General features: G+C 41.6%; 1 protein-coding gene across 4 annotated transcripts in view; it reads right to left on the bottom strand.

Moving 5' to 3' along the window:
- The window catches only part of FAM110B (family with sequence similarity 110 member B), a 137,255-nt gene extending 124,542 nt beyond the window's left edge, over positions 1–12,713 (bottom strand). For all 4 annotated transcript variants that reach the window (XM_053559431.1, XM_053559432.1, XM_053559434.1 and 1 more), the window contains exon 1: positions 12,416–12,713. The gene's annotated coding sequence lies outside the window, so the exon portion shown is untranslated. The remainder of the gene's footprint in view (positions 1–12,415) is intronic.
- Positions 12,714–22,145: the final 9,432 nt, after the last annotated feature.

Here is a 22,145-nt window from a genome sequence, read left to right as displayed (position 1 = left end):
CTGGGAGGCCAAGGCAGGTGGATTGATTGAGCTCAGGAGCTCGAGAGCAGCATGAACAAGAGCAAGACCCCATCTCTACTAAAAATAGAAAAACTGAAGCAGGAGGACTGCTTGAGCCTAGGAATTTGAGGTTGCTATGAGCTATGGCATCAAGGCACTCTACGCAGGGCAAAAGAGTAAGGATCTGTCTCAAAAAAAAAAAAAAAGAAAAGTTAGTCAATGAATGCAAAGTTTTAAGAAAATTAAAAGTGCTACTCCAATAAAAAATGAATAAGAAAGCAAAGCCAGGTGTTGTATTTTCATGCCTGAAATCCTACAATCTGGGAGGCTGAGGTGGGAGGATCATTCTAGGCCACGACTTCAAGGCAAGCCCAGGCAATAGGGAGACTAGGTGGGGTCTCTACAAAAAATAAAAAAAATTAGCCAGACGTAGTGGTGCACGCCTGTAGTCCCAGCTACTCAGGAGGCTGAGGAAGGAGGATTAGTTTGAGCCTAGGAGTTTGAGGTTGCCGTGAGCTATGATGAGGCTAGTGCACTCTACCCAGGCAACAGAATGAGACTTAAAAAAAAAAGTGGGGGGGGAAGGGAAAGGAAAGGAGGGGTACACCCTTACTGCTGATAGAAAGTTTGAGCAATCTGAATTAAAGATCAAACCAACTGCAACAGACCCTTAAAGCTTAATCCAAAGTAAGGCCTTAACTCTTTTCAAATCTATGAAGGCTGAGTGAGGTGAGGAAGCTGCAGAAGAAAAGGTCAAAGGTAGCAGACGCTGGCTGATAAGAAATGAAGCTCTCTCCACAACACTCTCTCCACAAGTGCAAGGTGATCAGCAAGAGCTGATGGAGAGGAGGCTGCACGTTATCCAGAAGACCTAGCCAGGGTCACTAATGAAAGTGAATACACTAAACAGCAGATTTTCAATGCAGACCAAACAGCCTTATTCTGGAAGAGGAGGCCATCTAAGACTTTCATAACTAGAGAGAAGAAGTTGAAAGCTTCAAAGGACAGGCTGACTTTCTTGTTAGGGGCTAGAGTAGCTGGTGACTTTCAGTTGAAGCCAATGCTCATTTACAATTCTGAAAATGCTTGAGTCATTAAAAATGGTGCTCAATCTACTCTGCCTTTGTTCTTAAGAGGATGACAGCATATCTGTTCACAGCATAGTTTACTGAATATTTTAAACCACTGTTGAGACCTACTGCTCTGAAAATCAGATTCCTTTCATATTATTAACTGTTCAATGACAATGCACCTACTCACCTGAGGGCTCCGATGGAGAGGTACTGGGAGATTAATGTCCTTGTCATGCCTTCTAACACGGCATCCATTCTGCAGCCCAAGAAGCAAGAAGTAAAGTTTACTTTGAAACCTTACTTATAAGGTCATTAAATAGGAAACATCCAATTTTGAACCAAAAGTGTAGTTTATTACACCTCAAACAAGAAACAGTACAATTAATCAAACTATGCACCAAAATTATCAACACAGTTCTGTCATCTTAATGAGCTTGTTTATGCCAGCAGGGAAGAAGCCTGGAGAGACAATGGTGATGAAATTGCAAAAACCAAATTCCACAGATGGAATTTGCCTGGAAGAAGTGGTAGTCAATTGGTGCCGGGTCTGGTGAATACAGTGGATGAAAGAATTTCCAAATCCAGCTTCTGTAGTTTCAACAGTGTTGTGATCAAGCATTGTCTTGCAAGAGGACTGGTCTGGTTCCATTGACAAATCTCAGCAGCTTAATCAAAAGCATCTTCATCATTTCATCCATCTGGTTGCAGTAGACATCCGCCATTATCAACTTCCTAAAATCGACAGGTTTCACGAAGTTGTAGTGGATAGTATCAGTGTTGGACCACCAAACAGACACTTGGAGTGTTTTCTGATGCATATTCAGTCCGGGACTTTGTTTCAGCACTTCATCTTTACCTAATCCTTGTTAGAAAGAATCCATTTTTCATCACACATAACAATATGGTCTAGAACTGGTTCGCCTTTACATTGTGACAGCAAAGAAGGGCAAGCTTTCAGAAGGAAGCTTTCAGATTTCTCTTCTGAAGCTTATTTAAGTAATTCACGTGGAACCCATCCATCCAGCTTCTTTACCTTAGCAATTTGTTTCAAATGGTCCAGGGTTGCTGGAAGAATGACGCCAGGCCTTACTACCAGCTCACTCGTGTGTAGTAGGTTGGGATGGATTTGCTTTCACCATAGCATTCGGCTTGTCATTATCCACCTTGGTCTCACGTCACCATGTGGCTCATCTTCAAGGTTAAAATCCCAAGAACAGAACTTCTAAAACCATCGTCCTACGGTGCATTCATCAGCCACATCTTTCCCAAACACTTTGGTGATGTTCCAAGCTGTCTGCGCGCCTTGGTTCAACCATGGAACTCATATTTGAAAATAACGCAAGTTTTTGATTTATTCATGGTTTTTCAAAAATTGCTCTACAAAAGTGTTGAAAGATAAAGCCAAAATGTGCACTTAAAAGAATGAGGTTGTACCCTCATAATAAAAATAAAACAAGAAGTGTCAAAGTGAAATGTCACGGATATTAACTGTCAAACTTAATACTTCAAGAAATCAGACACTGCATACTTAATAACCTAATATTAAAGAAATACATTTTGGAAAGGCTGTAATTGCCATAGACAGTGATTCCTCTGATCCGTGCACAGTAAACTCAAGACCTCTGGACAGGATTTACCATTCAAGATGCTTTTGAGAACATTTGTGCTTCATGGGAGAGAGTCAAAATATCCACATTAACAGGAGTTTCAAAGAAATTGATCCCAATCCTTATGGGTGATTGAGAGGTTCAAGACTCGAGTGGAGCAAATCGCTGCGGAGGTGGTAGACATGGTAAGAGCACTAGAATTACAAGTGGAGCCTGAAGACTTAGTGAATTGCTGCAATCTCATGATAAAACTGGAAGGGACGAGGAGTTTCTCATTACTGATGAACAAAGAAGCTGGTTTCTTGAGATGAAAACTACTCCTAGGGGGTGAAAATGCTGTGAACATAGTTGGGATGACAACAAAAGATTCAGACTATTACATAACCTCAGTTGATAAAGCAACAGTAGTGTTTGAGAGAATTAACTCCAATTTTGAAAGACGTTCTAAAGTAAAATGCTATCAATAGTACATACACTACAGAGACATCTTTGTGAAAGGAGGAGTCAAGCCATGAGGCCAACCTCACTGTTGTGTTACGTTAAGAACGTCCACAGCTACTCCATCCTTCAGGAATGACCACCTTGATCAGGCTGCAGCCATCCACACTGAGGGAAGACCCTCCGCCAGCAAATGATTACAACTCACCCAAGGCTCAGATGATCATTAGCATTTTTAGCAATAAGTAAATTTTGTGGAAGGTACACACATTGTTTAGTCATAATGCTATTGTACACTTAACAGACTATAGTACAGTAAACATAACTTTTATATGCACCAAGAAACAACAACAAAAAACTCACGTGACTCACTTTATTGCCATATTTGCTTTACTGTTGTAGTCTGGAATCAAAGCACACTATCTCTCAGGTGTGTTTGTGGATATTGTCTAACAGAAAAGACACTCAGAGAACCAAGAATACATCATAAGATGCAGCAATCAGGGAATCAATGAAGGAAGGTTAGGAAGGAAGAAGGGTGACATTGCTAGCAAGTCCGAGAAAGACTTCCCGGAGAAGCCAGACTTGGAGAAGGAGAACCAGGTCTTAACACTCTGGAGTCAGCGCCTTTAAACAGATGGGGACTCCCTCCTGGGTCCCCAGCCTGGAGGCAGCAATCATGGGTATCCTTAGTCTCTGGAATCACGTGTGCCAATTCCTTATAATAAAATCTCTTTTTACATGTATATCTTAGTCTTGCTCCTCTGTAGAACCCAGACTAATACAAGGTATAAGTAAATAATTAAAACTATCTTGTAAAACGAAAAATCTAAAGAAAAACGAAGATGGTTCAGTCTGTCAGACACCGATGTAGAAAGGTATCTGCTAAGGTGGTGCTGGGTGCTGCAAGGCCCTGCCGGGCGCGCTCACACACCTACACAGCAGAATGCTCCACACGGAAATTACTCCACAACAGGAGATTAACAATCAAAACAGTTCAGTCCTGTCCTAGTGAATTCCAAAAGGAAAAATACCTCTAAGGAGAATTCAAATATGCAAGTCAGGCCATGTGAGTTTAAACATGTCCCAAAAGTGAGAACAGAGCCACTTCTAACTGGAAAAACACAGCCAGTGCTATGCTTATACTTCACACTGGCCCTTAACACACACACACACACACACACACACACACACACACACGGTCTGTGACACGAGTGGCACTCTTATCTCTTCTACAGAAAATTAATTTAAAGCCAAACAATACAAGCAGGCTGTCAATCATCTCTAGTACGACCTAAAAGAAATTTCAGCTACCCTATATATATATAGATATATATTTATTTATATGACTCCCCCCCCATAAGAGTAGTAAGTATAGATTCATGAACAAGAACAAGAAAAAAAAAACTTCATTAAATTAAAGAACTAAGTAACCAGACAGTTTCCCCCCTCAAAGATGGTGGCCACTTTAGCCAAAGCATCATAAAACAGTTTATAGTCACAGACCTGGCTCCGGTTGCAGGCTGGAACCAAACAGCAGAAGCTGTGAAGCGCACTCGTGACCAGTCATACTAAATATTGATATGATGGCCTCTCCTCTTCTCTCCTGGTCACTAACCCAGAACAAAATTTACTGGGAAAAAACACATCAGACTCTTAAAAATGACAACATTCTAACTAATGATCATTTGGAAGGACACAAGCCAGGGATAGATTAAAGGGATTTTTAAAAATCTCCAAGTCACGGTTAAGTGTACAATGGACCTCCCAATTCACCTACTTTTAACTGTGTACTCAAAGCACAGAAGCGCCATCAGGATTCACTGGTATAATATTTCCCAGCGTTACTGAGTGCCCAATTTCCTACTATTTTTAAATGGTGGCCTATGGTAGCCAGGGAAAGGAAATGGACCAACAAGTTTGCAAATATGTGTGACTAAATATTCTCACATAATATCCACGATGATGGAGTTTAAAGGTAAGTCTTTGTATTTTACTGACTAAAGATTGTAGTCAATACATAGAACACTGAGGGAGAATAAAAGCTTGGAAAAGAATACATAAATTTTCTTATTTCTAAAATGAGTATGATTTTCTTTTGAAAAATACAAATAGCGTCAAAATCAATGCACCAACCAAAGTCATTACAATGAGATTCGATACCATAACTAACACAATGGAGCAGAAACGAGAATAACCCAGAGTCTGGCATGTCAACTAAGCACTGTCTATCAAGATGCCAGAGATCACCCCAAGTTCACTGCCAGGAGAACACAGTGCTTCCAGCTTCTGGGGGTGGGGGGCAAGGCACAGCACAGTTTACCAAGTCACGGGTCATTTTTATACTGGTTGTAATTCCCTACTGTGTGTACTACCATGGTTTTTATGTAATAAGTTCAGTGCTATGAACTGGCATCTCTGGCTTTAATTAGGCCTCAGCTGACATTTAGTTGAAGACAAAACAAGTGACACCCTCTAAAAAGCCAGAGCAAAACAAGAAGCATGTGCATCTCAGTCTGTTTCTGCTACTACATACATACAACAGAATACCACACACTGGGTAATTTGTAACGAATTTATTTCTCACACTTCTGGAGGCTGGGAAGTCCAAGATTGAAGCTCTGGCAACTGGCAGGGCCTTCCTGCGGCATCATCCCACAGCACAAGGGCAAAGGGAGGATGTGAGACAGCAAGAGACCCAACTTGCACCCCGGCCCTGAATACAAGGGGTTCCCTCCATCTTCTCTGCTTTCCTTCACTCCAACCAGCACTGATCTCCGCAACAGCTCTATAACTAGCTCCCTTTCCACAGTGACCCATTCTCCACAGAGCAGGCTGAGTGAGTTTCCAAATCAGTTTGCAAATCAGGGCCTGGCCATCCTTGTATCACATCTTTTACCAGCTCTCACTACTCCTAGGATAAATGAAATCTCCCGGCACAGCCTACGAAGTTGTGCTAACCTGGTTCCTTTCCTGCTATCTCTTGCTCCTAGAAAAGGTAGGATCTGCCTGCCACAGGGCCTTTGCATGAGCCATCCCAGAGACCTTGTAGAGGTTGCCTTCTATTCATTCAAGTCTCAGCTGTAATGTCTTCCATGAGGCCCTCCCAGACCACCTGGCCTAGTTGGGAAAGTGGCCCCCATTCTTGACAGCACTTATAACTGGTTTAAATTAGCTTTTAATTTATTCATATCTTATTACCCATTTTTTCCCCTACTTGGCACTTTAAAGCCTTAAAAAAGGGACTGTGGCTTTCCCAGCCATTATTTTTTATTCAAAGTACCTGGCACACAGTAAGTCCTCTAGAAATACCTGTTTAACATAATAATTATAAAAGAAGAAATTACTAAACTACATTCTTTTGTATACTAAGTTCTAGTTAATGGGACAAAAAAAAAATCATTCGCAAAAATGATCATTTTGAAGCATATCTGTGATTCCTCCTGAAAAAGACAATTGAAAAGATGAAACAAACTTCCAGTGGAACTATGAGGGGAAAAAAAATGTTCTGTATTACAACATAACCACTCAAAAATTTCCTGTATGCCTGTGAATTGCATTTTTAAAAGCCTTATCTGGAACTGCACAACTTCAAAACCAATTGATCTTGCCCTGATGTATAAAACATACCACAGGATTCTTATAATTCTTCCAGAAATCTGTCTGCCAAATGACACAGTTTCTTTTTGCTTAGGTATTCACTTTTGAACTTCTTTCTACAGTGTTTACAATTTTTAAATCTTATCTTTAGCACCGGTTTAAAAGTGTTTAATCATCTCCATGTTCAGCATTTTTATCACCAAATATACTAGAAAAAGAGGAAGTAATCTGCTTCACTTTCTAAGCCTTCCTTTAAAGAAACACACACACACAGGCTTATAACTTTGAATGCCGGGTTCTTACGTCAGTCTCCTTTTGGGACTAAAACTACAAAATGTTAAAAATGTAAAAATCCCACTCGGTTCTTCTCTTCACAAGTAGGAGAAAACGTAAGGTCTCAAAATAGCTGTATGCATGGTTTAACTTCACTAATTTTATATCATAAAAGGATTTTTCAGAAACAAATTCAAGTTGTTTAAAAACAAGATGAACAGGATAAGTTTTACAACAGTGAAGAAGCTTTGCCTGTATATTAATTATCTGCAGTTAACCGTCTAGGACATTCACCAACAATGAAAAACCAAATTTCCTACAACTATTCTCCAAAATCTTCCATGTAAATTATCCCAATTATTTATTTTTGTTGTTGGTGTTGTTGTTAGTGTTTAGCTGGCCCAGGCCAGGTTCGAACTGCCAACCTCAGTACATGTGGTTGGCACCGTAACCACTGTGCTAGGGGAGCTGAGCCATCCTTTTTATTTTTTATTTCAGATTAGTAGGAGGGTAAAAATGATTAGGTTACATTGTTTGCATTTCTAAGGCAAAGTTCAAGCTGTGGTTGAGCTCTTCATTTAGGGGGTGTGCTGTGTACCCGCTAAATGAAGGTACACTATGCACATTAGGTGAGTTTCCCAAGCCCTCTACCTCCTCGCCTTTCTTCTTCCCCTCATCCCCCTCACTTGAATATATTTGTGTTTTTCTCTTGTGTAGGTGTGTAGTTGTTTTTCTGTTGGTTTCATATTAGTATTAAGTACATTGGATGCTTGTTTTTCCATTCTTGTGATACTTTACTAAGAAGAATGTGCTTCAACACCATCTAGGTAAACATAAAAGATGCAAAGTCTCCATATTTTTACGGCTGAATAGTACTGCATGATATACATATACCACAGTTTGTTAATCTGCTCATGGGTGGATGGACACTTAGGTCGATTCCACATTCTGGCAATTGTGAACTGAGCTGCAATAAACATTATAGTGTAAATGTCCTTGTGATAAAGTGATTTGTTTTCTTCTGGGTAGATGCCTAGAAATGGGATTTTGGGATCAAATGGCAGATTTACTTTTAGCTCTTTAAGGATTCTCCATACTTCTTTCCATAGAGGCTGCATTAGTTCACAATCCCAACAGCAGTGCAAAAGATTTCCCTTCTCTCCACATCCACGCCAGCATTTGCAGCTTTGGGATTTTGTGATATGGGCTATTCTTACTGGGGTTAGATGATATCTCAGAGTGAAAAGACAAATTTATCCTTTTCAAAGTCCAAAATCAATGCTATGTTTAGATTCTTTGATAAACGCTTTGGGCACAAAGAATAGTCATAGGAAATTTAGTTTTTCATTGTTGGTGAATGTCCCAGACAGTTAACTGCAGATAATTAAGATACAGGCAAAGCTTCTAATTTAACAAGCAATTTAAAAATTGTTTTCCTCTTAACAATTCCAAAAATTATTTCTTTGTATCTCTGTAATGTTTTCAACACAAGAAAAGAATGACCATGTTTTTAAAAGTTAAATTAAGCTCCAGCTAAATATTAAAATAAAATTTAAAAAAATGAATATACAGAATGGGGCTTGGAGCCAATGTTTCATTAACCATCATAATCTCCTCGAGTGTATTTAAGGGTCAAAATGAATAAACCTCCTTTAACCCAAAGGTCATAGAGGGAGCTGTGACTGTCCCCAGAATCACCTGAGTAAGGGAGCCAAAACCAGCACTCTTTATTACTTTAAAATCTAAGCCAGGTTTATCAAACTGCACACAGTTCAAAGAGTTAAACTCACCATCCCTCTACTCAACACTCACAAAACATTTTTTAAAAGGGGTTGTGAAATCTTAAGAGGTTTCCTCTGAAAATCAAAAGTGGCTTACTTTCTTCTATTTTGGACTCTCTGATGACCAAATGCTACCCTGATACTCAAGCAGGCCACTGAGTTATATAGAAGAGTTTTGTTGGTACCAAAGCCGAAAAGAATGTAGCCAACGCCAACACCTCCCGCAGCTGAAGTTATTCCTCATGAAGCGGTAAAAGGATCCATGGGTTCTGGAAACTCGTATCCACGTGCATAGGTGTGAGCAGAGTGCCAGTGCACACACACAGAGAGCTACTTACCAGCTGGGTGACTCCGACAAGTCACTTCACCTCACCTCCCACGGGCATGTCTTGGAGGAAGAAGGCACCGGCTCTCAACTGCCTAGGACCACACCTGTCCCAAAGCCCATCCTTGGAGGTAACTGTTATTATGAACGAGAAAATCCTTTTTCTGAGGGCACTCTCTAGCCTTGGTGTCTGCACTGAATGAATATATTTTTCTTGGATGCGTCATGACATTGAAAAGCCTCAGAGTCTTCATCCTCAATAACAATTTTCACTGCCTTATATCAGGAGCCAGAAAAGTGATGAACATCAGAATAAATGAGAATTAAGCCTCAGAAGTTGTTTTCATAAATAAATTTATGATCTAAGTAGGTTTCTTATCATTTGTTTTCCTCTCCTAAAAGTACTGAAAAAAAAAGTCCAGGTTAGTTGGAGATCCTCTAGGCTCGATAGATTCATCTGGCTCTAGTAGGGGAAAATAAAAATAAAGAGTACAGTTGACTAACTTTGCTTGCAAAGTTATTATTGTCTAACACCCGGGATCATGTGGTAAATCGTCTAAAAATGTTGAAAATATAAAGGGCAAACTTTTTCCCTAAATAAAAGCAAACAAAACCTTTATTTCTAAAAAGTTATTGATAGTGTCTGGGTGTTGAGTAGGCTTTGGGGAGGGCAAACAATGGGATTGCTAAATCAATCCCTCTGATTCTCCTTGACCATATAAGCCTCTCCTCTGCCAGTGTTATCCACAGCACCACCTACTGCCAAGCCACTGTGTCTACACCACAACAGAGTTAATGCAACGCCCCTCCCCCCACTGCCTGTGGCTAAGTTATTCAGGAAGGAAAAAAGATGTCACTTCAAAGATAAAGGGGGTAGGGGAAACTTGAAATAAAAGTAAACTCCTGACAATCATTTAAAATATCTAAATAGTGGACACAACCTTTTGGTTACTGACACATGGCAAGTAAGTACAATATTTTAATTTTTCTTAAGACTATAAATCTCACTCTAAAGACTTTAAAGTACCATTAAGAATTATATGCTCTGCTATGAAGCTAAATTATAGCTTTCACATGAAGGCTATAACCCAACTATAGCACAAGACTATGAGGAAAGGGCCAAGGAAGGGGAAGGGAGGGGGGAGGTTAGGGTGGAGAAAAGGTAGTGGGTGGGGCCACACCTATGGTGCATCTTAGAATGGGTACAGGCGAAACCTACTAAATGCAGAATACAAATGTCTACATACAATAACTAAAAAAATACCATGAAGGCTACGTTGAACAGTTGATGAGAATATCTCAGATTGTATAGGAAACCAGCACATTGTACCTCTTGATTGCACTAATGTACACAGCTATGATTTAACAATAAAAAAAAATAAAGTAAATCTAATGTGTAATAAAAAAAAAAGAATTATATGCTCTGGTTGATATATATACCGTAGATATATTTCTCGTTCATTACTTTTTAACATAGTGGGAGTTACTTAACTCTGCCATGCCAACACGGTTCTTTCAGGTAGTAATTGGAAATACGTATCTAAATAAACCTAAAGAACAAGAGAGTGGCAGGGGGTCAAGATGGGGTTCAGAGCCCAGGTGTTCCCTAATGTCTGGGCCTATTTTTGGACAATGAAGTCCTTGAGGCTAATTAGGTCTCCTACACCTAGGACATGTCTGGGTGTAAGACAGAGCTACTGCATAAGATAGACTAAAATCAACCCTCATGTGCATAAGAATATAAGAGAAGCTTGTCATTCATGAGCAAAACAACAACCCCACCTCCATCTTGATATAAAGTTAAACCACAGACTTAAAATATACCATGATTTAAATAATCTGGATTTAAAAAAAATCAAAACACACACAAACAAAAACACATATTAATACAAATAAAGGCTAATACTAGCCTAGACTAACCTAGAACTACGTGCCAGGTTCTAAGCACTTTACAGATTACCAGGCTGACAAAACACTACCACCTCTGTTAGTGACATTACAGTGTACAGTCCATGGTAATGCCGCAGAATAAATATCACCTGGTAAAGAAATGGGACGTTATCTTCAAAGAATTCTAGCTTACTATTAACTAGCTAGCCCTTATGCTACAATAGTCATGCTTAATAAACAGCTCGCTGAATGACCAGGGGTTATGATGCGCCAAAGTAAGTACAAGAAATTAACACAGGTATCTTCCTGGCAATGACTATCAATGTAAATTGGGGGGGAAAACATTAAATAAATATCTCCCACACCAACAAGGAAAATGAAGAAAATGGAAGTCAGACTATTCAACCTATAAAAATGCTTACTCTACAATTACATTCCCTTTTTAAAAAGATTAGTCTGCAGTCCTTGCAACACCAGCCATTCAATGTTGTCACAGATGTGTGCCAGATTTTGGAAAGGACGTAACTTGGCTGTAAGGAAGAACCCAGAATTTGCCTATACCTTAGGCAGCAAAGAAAGCTTGCCTGTATTATTTTGTGGTTCAGTACATTTAAATAACAACTTGAAAGGGTTAAAAAGCCTGGCTTCAGGAGTTTTTCTTTTCCCTTTCCAGAGAAATTTAAGCTCACGGTACAGTTATCTCTGCTTCCTTCTTCATGAGCCAACTAGGGTAGACCCGTCACTGCCCTTGACACCGTGCGGCGCCGGCGCTGACAACAGCGGGCACAGGCTGGGCAGCAGGGTCGCGGCTTCCCACAGCCTGCGCGCGCTTCTTTGCCAAGTTAGGAGTTCCGCTGAGTGATGGGGGCACGAGTGAGCCAAGAATCCAATTCCATTTCAAATCGGAATGCTTTCAAAGAAAGTAGAGACAATTGAGGCCACAGCAAGAGCTGGAGGGGGTAACCAAACACAAACTTTCCGAGCCTCGGAATCTGCATTTCTTGCAGTAACTCCCAGCCTGGGGCTGCGAAATACTGACCCTCCCCAAGTATTCAGCATCACCCAGATTAGAGACCGTGCCAGGAGCGGCGACCGAGTGAAGCCCGTCCCCGGCTGGCCCCCTCCTCTCGGAGCCACCCCAGCTCGGCCCCGCGGCCGCTCCCGGGCCCGGCCCCGCCTCCCCGCCGAGCCCCGCGCGCAGGGTCTCCTCCGCCGGCCGCCCGGGAAGCCGGCCCGGGCCGTCGGGGCCAGCAAGGCCCCCGGGCTGTGGGAGCCCGAGTCCTGGGCCGGGCGGGCGCAGACCTGGCTTCGCTCCCCGCCTCCCGGCCGCATGCCGCCATCTGCATTGTCCGCAGTCCCGCGCGGCGCGACCACCGGCCCCGGACCCCAGCCCGGCGGTCTCCCTCCCGCCTCCCGGCCCGGGCTTACCTCGGCCGCGCTCCCCGGCTCCCGGCGGTGCAGCCAGGGGACCGCGAGGAGGGGCAGTCGGGGCCCGCAAGGGACCGAGGGCCGATCGCCGGCCGCAGGGGCCGCCGAGTCCCCGCGTCGCCGCTGCCGGGCCGCGGGACGAGCGGACAGGGCCCCGGCCGGTGGCCGCCGCGAGGATCCGGTCTGCGCCGAGTGGGAGGGCGCAGGCAGCTTCTCCGAAGCGCGAGGGAGGGAACTTGGAGTGAGTCGCTGTGGCCGAGAGCGCGTGTCGCGGAGCAAGTGTACACGCCCCGGGAGCGCCCCGCCCCGCCCCGCCCCATCCCGCGCCCACCCCCTCCCGCACCGCCCCTCCAGGCCCTGCCTCTCCCCTACCTCCATCCCCTACTCCCTCCCCTGCGGCCTCGGACCCGCCTCCACTCCGTCGCGTCCCCCTCCGTCCCTCCGTCACTCCCTCCCTCCCGTCTTGGCCCGCTCCCACCCCCCACTCCGCCCCCATCTCCACCCCCCGCGCCCCCACCCCGCTTCCACCCCCAACCCCGTATTCCCCCCACACCTCCACACCCCTATCCTCGTACCCCCTCCCATCTCCACCCCTGAGCCCCCACCGCCCACCCTGCCACCATCTCCATCCCCGCGCCCCACCCCCCACCCCGTACCCCCTTCCCATCTCCATCCCCGCGCCCCACCCCCCACCCCGTACCCCCTTCCCATCTCCACCCCCGCGCCCCCACTCCGCTCCCACGCGGTGGTCCGCGGGGTCCCCGAGTGCCAATCCAGCTCACATCACGCAGCACTCGCGACCCAGAGCCTGTGTCCCTAATGTGGTAACAGCACCAGGTAGTCAGTCAACCACCCCATCCAGACATCTTGACATGGGGCCTGGCAACCTTTCCTGTGCACTAAATTTCATTTGCTCAGATGGGCTCTCTTAGCTTAATTTCTGAAGGCATTTTTAATACTCCAAAAATGTTTAGAGAAAATCCTAAAGAATACTTTAAAAAGTCAAGCACGATGTACAACTGATGTTTCAAAACTACGCAAATGTTTCTCGATACTTCATTATTCATCTCATAACATTATTTGATAAAACTTTATCTTCATATCTCCTTAATAACTTGGCTGTTTTTGGAGGTGGGGTTTGTTTTAGGAAGACTAAACATTCTAATTTATTGCTCGTGAGAACTCTAAAAGATAAAATCTATGTTTATTATAATATAATTGAATTTGAATGAGATTTGGACTCACATAATATTTCTTCCCATAAATAATTAGCAAAAATTTCTTGTTAACCTTTAGTACATTTGAAATACGATTGCATCCATCCGATTTCTTTCTTAGAAGTACCATCTATATTTGAATTGTCTTTCAATTCAATGAGTCTATTTCATGACAGTTCACAAATTATCAAATAAATAACTCAGACTTCTATACTAAACTTTTTGTTTTTGTAGTTTATGGCCGGGGCTAGGTTTGAACCCACCACCTCCGGAGTATGGGGCCAGTGCCCTACTCCTTTGAGCCACAGGCACAGCCCTATGCCCTATACTAAACTTTTGGCTAGTGTACCGTGTTTACAAATTTTTACAGGAGTACCATTTTAAGCAAGAGACAGGATACTGGCTTTTAAGTGGAACTTTCCTTTGGCATACTAAATACTGCATTCCTGGTGATCAAGGATTATGTTGTGGTCTCCATTAACATCAAAAGCTGCCCAACAGCACAATGAGGCTACTTCCCATAGTGAGTGTGAACCGACTTCTCTCTCTCCAAAGTAGAATTTTTTAAAAACCTTTGCCTCAGTCCCTTCCTTTTGGAGACTGCTAGTAATAGAGTTTATCTCATCCTCTAGGCACAAAGGTAGGGATGGTAAGACAGGTAATCTAGTCAGGAAAATGGGGTACCTTTTTCTGAACTCAACTCCAGGGGCGACACCACATTAGCCTGCTGCAGCTGGCCTTAGCATGCAGAAGAAGAGAGCCAAACCAGAAGAAAAACAAGCTGAGTGAGAGAAACAGAAAGACTCCTGATGACACCAGGGAGCCCCCACAGGCAGGCATCACTGGACTTCTGAGGAAATGCACCAATAAATTCTTTCTTGCTTATGCATTATTTGAGTTAGGTTTCTTTCCAAAAGATTCACTTATAAAGTTATAAAAGATCTCCATGTGATCCATGCTTTGACAATCAGGACTGTAACCAATGAGTTCTACCTTTTTTCTTGCCTCAATTACTTCTTGATAATGAAGTATATGCCAAGGAGGTCTCCTAATAGGAAGCCCTAATTTTCAATAAGATTAAAGTTCTTATTTAGGGTTTTACTACTGCCCAGTGTAGCTTTAATATTTCCAAACTGTGCTCGCCAAAACAAAAAACTAAAAAAGATTAGATTAACAGAGAGAAAACAATAAAGCGTCTAAACCTGAATAGCCCAGTAATTTTTTTGTCTTATCAATTATGCCAACAAAATGTGCTCTCACGAACCCTAATGTTTGCTGAAAATAGGACATTTCTTCTTTTGAGGGATTGAAAATATTAAGGCCTGCTACAGATTTTCAGGGACTGCTGAAATTAGCTGGTTGTACTGGAATTTTGTTGGGTTGCCTACTGCTCAGAAGTGGGCCGTTAGCCAAGGCTTGGAATGCTTTTGTTCCATAAAGATTATTGTCTCCAGAAGTATGTAACAATATTTGTCTAGTACCCAAATGAGCATCCATCTACTAATCAGCGTGTGACTTAAGTATTACTCACAGGTCACTGTGGACAGTGGGGGAATTCTCCTGCGGAGGGGGGTGCAAAAGACAAGAGAGTATTAGCCCCAGGCCTCTGATTGGCAGAGTGGTTTCTTATGGGAACATGTGATATTGAAAAGTCAGGAATTCAGAGTTTTCACTAGTCTTTCTCCAGCTGGGTGCATCCCTCATCTTGTCAACGACTTGTGAAATTTCAAATGTATAAAAGCCCATGAGCTAAATAATATATTGTAAACAGATGTGAGCCCCATAGAAGGACAGTTCTACAAGGAAGTAAACCATCAAGTAAACCCTAAACATAGCAGGGCAGCTTAGGAGGAGAAGTAAAGAGGAAAGTGTTCTGTAATCCATGGCCAGCTGTGAGTGGCATTTATTTTAATGATTGGCTGTGCCTCTCCAGGGCAAATGTCAGTTAGATACGCAAGTACCCCCCACATATATGTGTTGGGTCTGCGTGACACCTGTGCCTGTTCCTTGCCCAAGAGTGGAACAGCCGTCTGTTACCCCAGGGTCAAACCACACTGCCTGCCTGGAACCCCCCTGGAATATGGCATAAACCAGTGGTTTTTAGCCCATGAAACAGAATCACCTGGAGTGCTCCCAACAACAATGTCAGGTCTCCGGGTTGTGGGGAGGAGAGATAGGCATGTGTACTTTTTTTTTTTAAGTCCACCCAAGAGATTATGATGATCAGCTAGGGTTAAGGTAAATAGGGTATGTGAATCTGTGTTCTTAATTCCATAGAAAAAGACTTGATCCTCTGTCTCAAAAAAATAATTAAATTAAAAAATAGTTTTTCATTGGAAAAAAAAAAAAGACTTGATCAGACTCCAGTGACTTAGAATTATATGCAAAATGAAAGTTGTCGATTAAAGAAGCTGAATTTGTCTTTTCCCATTAATAGCTTTCAGTTCTGCAGAGGTTATAGAGAAAGCAGGAAGGAATGCAGTTTAGAAGAAGTGGGGGAATTTGCAATCACATTGATGGCCAAGATAAGAGAATCACTAACTAGAAAAACATTTTAACTTGCTGGACAAGAGGCCACCCCACCCTAAGCGATAGCCCCTAGGGGCTATCTCTTATTGCCTGTTTCACCATCTATTACACATTCAGGCTTATGATCAGAGGAATCAAAACAATTGAATAATATTCATGAATGTTGACCTACTTCGTTTAATACTATCAGCTACCATTCATTGAACATTTAAGTCTGTGCTAAGCAATTTGCATGCTTCATTTTTAGTCCCCACAAGGGCTCCAAATATAAATATTATGATCCCCATTTTATGAACGAGAAGTTCAGGAAGTTCAGGCTCAGCACCTATAGCACAGTAGTTAGTGCCAGCCACATACAATGAGGCTGGTGGGTTTGTGCCCTGCCCAAGCCAGCTAAACAACAATGACAACTGCAAAAGAAAATAGCCGGGTGTTGTGGCAGGCTCTTGCAGTCCCAGCTACTTGGGAGGCCTAGGCAAGAGAATCATTTAAACACAAGAGTTTGAGGTTGCTGTGAACTGTGACATCACAGCACTCTACCAGGGCAACATAGTGAGACTCTGTCTCAGAAAAAAAGAAGTACAGGCCTAGGAAAGGTGAGTAACAAATCCAAGGTCACAGTGTTAGTTGTTAGAGGATTTAAAGCCTGATTCATGAGACCCCAAAGCCTTTGTAACTTTAAGTCAGACTTGCTATGAATTGCACAAATCATCTATCCATTCAGAATCACTAGCCACAGAAAGCTATTTAAATTTAAATGAACTAAATTTTTGTGAAATAGAAATGTATTGGCTTTAAATTTATCTAATTAAAATTTTTGAATTGTAAGTATGCATGAGTGACATTCCTTTTCTCGGTTGCCGTAGGTACTGTTCAAGTACACACTAGCTAGACATGGCTGATGGGTGCCCTGTCGGACTGTGCAGATAGATTGTGTTTCTACCAGTTAAGAAAATTCTACTGGAGGTCTCAGATGCTGCACAAATTTATCTGTATCATCGTGAAGGCAGTGTTTTTTTTTTATTTTTTTATTTTTTTTATTTTTTGTGATTCAATTGCCCAAGTAGATTACTCCAACTGTTTTGCTGGAATTCTTTCTAAACCATGTAATATGTTTCTGCTCCATCTTAATTAGCAAGGTGTACTGAACTGAGTGCCTTTGCAAGACGCAGGGCAAGGAGCTCACTTTCCGGGGCCCCAGATGGAACGCTGAGGAGACTGGCTGCTCTCTCCTCCCTGAGCTGTCTCTGTGCCCCAACTTTAGTTCGTGCTTCTCAAAGATCATGCTCCCGCTCATCTCCGGCCAAATTATGATGCTTGCTAATGTCTGCCCTCTGTCTATGTGCTCCCCTATGTTCCCCTCCCCCTCCAATTCTGCATCCCTAACTACAACAGATTTGCCAGTGACTGCACAATTTTTATCTAACTTCTACATCTTTTTCAGATCTTCGGAGCAGTTGCTTTTTTCTAGCTCTCTTCCGACAGACTAGTGCCACTCAAAGAGCTGTCTATGGACCACTGGTGCACAAATTATTTGTGACTGCGCTAGTGCAAGAGGAGTTTACAAAGTGAAAGCTTGTGTTTATAACTTTTATAGCAATTTGATGTTGCTGGGACACTGTATTGTATCTATTGTATTGTACTGAATATAAATAAGAGACTAGAATGTACAGAGAGTTGAAACAAATAAGACACAAAAAGCAAATACTGTATCTGACTCCACTTGGGTATCTCCTAGGCCCCTAATGTTCATTACCATCACTGTCAATAACAGAAGTCATTCTTATCCTAAATCCATGAAATTAGGGATTTCAGTTATTCATGCCTCCCTTCCTTGAGTTTTTATTTATTTATTTATTTATTTATTTTTGCAGTTTTTGGCCAGGGCTGGGTTTGAACCCTCCACCTCTGGCATACGGGACCGGAGCCCTACTCCTTTGAGCCACAGGCACCGCCCCTTCCTTGAGTTTTGATTCTAGGGAAAATGAGAATTAGTGAGCTTCACACTGGAAGACGATTGAAGGAACTACTTAAAAAGGTCCAGAGAGCCTTGTATGAAAGAACATACAATGAAGGGTTAATCGGTCTAGATTTTGGTGAGATAAAACTGCTACCAAAGGAGCATGTGTACAGGAGGTTGTGTCACTGGTCCTCAGGAGTTGGACCAGGCAAAGGGAATTACCCAATGATGAGGAATAATAAGAAATGCCCATTGCCTCTGAGAAGCTGAGATCATGGAGGACACACCAATACTATCCCTTAAATTGAGCTAAACTGAATGAAATTGATTTACCTGTTCTGTTATTGACACTGAATAGATTGAAAAATTTCCTGAATAACTAGATTGCCAAGTATTATGAATAACAAGGCAGTTATGCAGAGGGGGTTGAAGTGTTCAGGGCCTGTCTAGCTATATACCTGATCTGTGCTCGAGAAATGAGATGCCATGTTCACTTCTATGAAATAAATTCATAAGTTCTTATTTTTATTTGCCACAATACTTCCACCTGCTTCCAAATTTTCAAATATTTTGAAAGGTTTAAGCTGTCAGAATTTGCTTGTCTCATAGGTGGACTATTAGGTTAACATATGCACCTTCCATGTTCTCACAGACACTGTGAAATAAGGTACTAAATATATGGAGTCTTATTTGTGGTGAGGTGAACTTAGACCATTAGGCTATTTACTTAATAGAAACAGAATCCATTTATTTGGTGTGAAGCTCACTAATTCTCATTTTCCCAAGAATCAAAACTCAATGAAGGGTGGCATGAATAACTGAAATCCCTAATTTCATTCAAATGTCTATCTAATCCAATATTAAACCAGTTCATTAGGAGCCACAAAAATGAACAATTTGAATTTTTATCCTTTTCTTCTATCCTTAATATAGTAGAAATGTTAATACATGGGTTATTATGAAAGTTTTGAGACAGACTGTTAGTTGGGAGTTTTATGCTAAGAAGTATGTAAAGACTTTAAATATTTAGTACAATTTTCTTGCAATCACGATGGTTAATAATCACTTAGGAATTTTGGATTCCTAGATTCCCAAATTCTTATGTCTTCATAGGTCTTCCTATGTTAACAATGGATTAGATGGTTTATTTATAAGAACTCAAACCTCAGTATGCACTAATAAATCATCCGACATAATTATGTACTTCAATAATAAATATAGTCTTGGGCGGCTCCTTATCCTCACTAAACTGTAAACTACATGAGAATAAGGGAAAGGGGCTAATTCCTTTAGAAATTAACCACATTACTTAGCAACATCAGAGCAGCTCACAAAGGTTCATCAAATATTCACTGAAATAAACACGTGCTCCGATAGCATTGTAATTATTGTACAATGAAGTTCTCATCCCCAGGGACATGAAGTTCTCACCCCCAGGGACAGGTATGGTGTCTCTACAGGGCAACATTTCCTACACAAGCAACTTCTGAGCATAAGATATGCTGTCACCTGGAGGACCCCCTACTTTGAGTGCAGTGACCAGCCACCAGCGAGCCCCCTTCCCTCCTGAGGACACTTCAGAATCCAGAAGAGAGTGGAAATGAAGGATTTCAGGAAACCTAACTCCTATTTGAATTTGCAAAGATTCATGAAGCCACCTATTAAGGATATGAATGCCAAAATATTCGTACTGACCTCCAATGAAAAAGGTGTTTTATTTTTCTCTAAGGCAAATATTATATTTGAGAAAATAGAGCTGCAATGACAGGTCTTAAACCAAACAAGGTGTGAATCATGCTGGCAGGAGTGGGGCCATACAGGAAAACAGGCTTCTCACGAGGCTGGAAACCTGAAGAAGAGATAGTCTTTGGGTATGCCTGACAGATGACTCTTCCTCCCCAGAGAAGACAGTGGCCTAAATAATACTATTTCCTTAAATATAACTTTAATTCTTCCAGAATAGAGACATAGGCCCCAAGTACAAAAGAGCATAGGCAGAAAAACTACTGATCTTGCTGGATTTTGTTGGGCCTCAGTTACCTATAGCCGTATCTAGGAAATTATACAGATATTATAAATATATTGTATATATATGTATAGTATGTATGTAATATATATGTAATTGTAATATATGTATAGTATATATAGTATAGTATAATATACAGATATTATATATATAGTATGTACCTTCTATTCTTGACTATTTTTTGTAATACTCAAATAGATTTTTTTATGACAAAAGCTTAAGTTTCTATATAAACTTATACAGTATGTGTGTTTATAGAGGCATACCTTGCTTTATTGTGCTTTGCAGATACAGTGATTTTACAAATTGAATGTTTGTGGTGACCTTGTGTTGAATAAGTGTAGGCACTATTTTCCCAACAATATGTGCTCACTTCATTTCTTTTCTTTTTTTTTATTATTAAATCATAGTTGTGTACATTAATGAGATCATGGGGCGCCATACACTAGTTTTGTAGACTGTTTGACACATTTTCATCACACTGGTTAACATAGCCTTCCTGGCATTTTCTTAGTTATTGTGTTAAGACATTTACATTCTATACTGACTAAGTTTCACTTATGCTCTTGTAAGTTGCACGGCAGGTGTAATCCCACAAATCACCCTCCCTCTGCCCACCATCCCGATCCCTCCCCTCCCTTTCCACCTTCCCCTAATTCTTAGATTATAACTGGGTTATAGCTTTCATGCGAAAGCCATAAATTAGTTTCATAGTAGGGCTGAGTACATTGAATACTTTTTCTCCCATTCTTGAGATACTTTACTAAGAAGAATATGTTCCAGCTCCATCCATGTAAACAGGAAAGAGGTAAAGTCTCCATCTTTCTTTAAGGCTTTATAATATTCCATGGCGTACATATGCCACAATTTATAATCCATTCGTGGATCGTTAGGCATTTGGGCTTCTTCCATGACTTAGCAATTATGAATTGGGCTGCAATAAACATTCTGGTACAAATATCTTTGTTATGATGTGATTTTTGGTCTTCTGAGTATATGCCTAGTAGAGGAATTATAGGATTGAATGGCAGATCTATTTTAAGATCTCTAAGTGTTCTCCAAACATGTTAAAAGGAATGTATTAATTTGCATTCTCAACAGCAGTGTAGAAGTGTTCCCTTTTCTCCACATCCATGCCAACATCTCTGGTCTTGGGATTTTGTCATATGGGCTAATTTTACTGGAGTTAGATGATATCTCAAAGTAGTTTTGATTTGCATTTCTCTGATGATTAAAGATGATGTGCATTTTTTCTTTTTGTTTTCTTTATGGCCCTCGGTAGAGTGCAGTGGCCTCACACAGCTCACAGCAACCTCCAACTCCTGGGCTCAAGTGATTCTCCTGCCTCAGCCTCCCGAGCAGCTGGGACTACAGGAGCCCGCCACAACGCCCGGCTATTTTTTGGTTGCAGTTTAGCCGGGGCCGGGTTTGAACCCGTCACCCTCGACATATGGGGCCGGCGCCCTACGGACTGAGCCACAGGCACCGCCCGATGTGCATTTTTTCATATGTTGTAAGCCGTGAGCCTATCTTCTTCAGAGAAGTTTCTCTTCAAGTCCCTTGCCCAGCCTGCGATGGGATCACTTGTTCTTTTTTGCTTATACGTTTGAGTTCTCTGAGGATTCTGGTTTTTAAACCTTTGTCAGAGACATAAACTGAAAATATCTTCTCCCATTCTGATGGCTGTTTGCTTGCTTTACTTACTGTGTTCTTGGCTATGCAGAAGCTTTGTTGTTTGATTAGGTCCCAGTAGTATATTTTTGAAGCTGTTTCAATGGTCTGGGGGGTCCTCCTCATAAAATACTTGCCCAGACTGATTTCTTCAAGGGTTTTCCCTGCACTCTCTTCTAGTATTTTTATAGTTTCATATCTTAATTTTAGGTCTTTAATCTAGTGAGAGTCAATCTTAGTTAATGGTGAAAGGTATGGGTAAAATTTCTGTCTTCTACAGGTTGCCAGCCAGTTCGTCCAGCACCATTTTTTGAATAGGGAATCGTT

Source organism: Nycticebus coucang, chromosome 13 (assembly GCF_027406575.1).
Source record: "Nycticebus coucang isolate mNycCou1 chromosome 13, mNycCou1.pri, whole genome shotgun sequence".
Lineage (NCBI taxonomy): Eukaryota > Metazoa > Chordata > Mammalia > Primates > Lorisidae > Nycticebus > Nycticebus coucang.
Note: the sequence above shows the minus strand (reverse complement) of the source record. Positions and strands in the feature narration are given on the sequence as shown.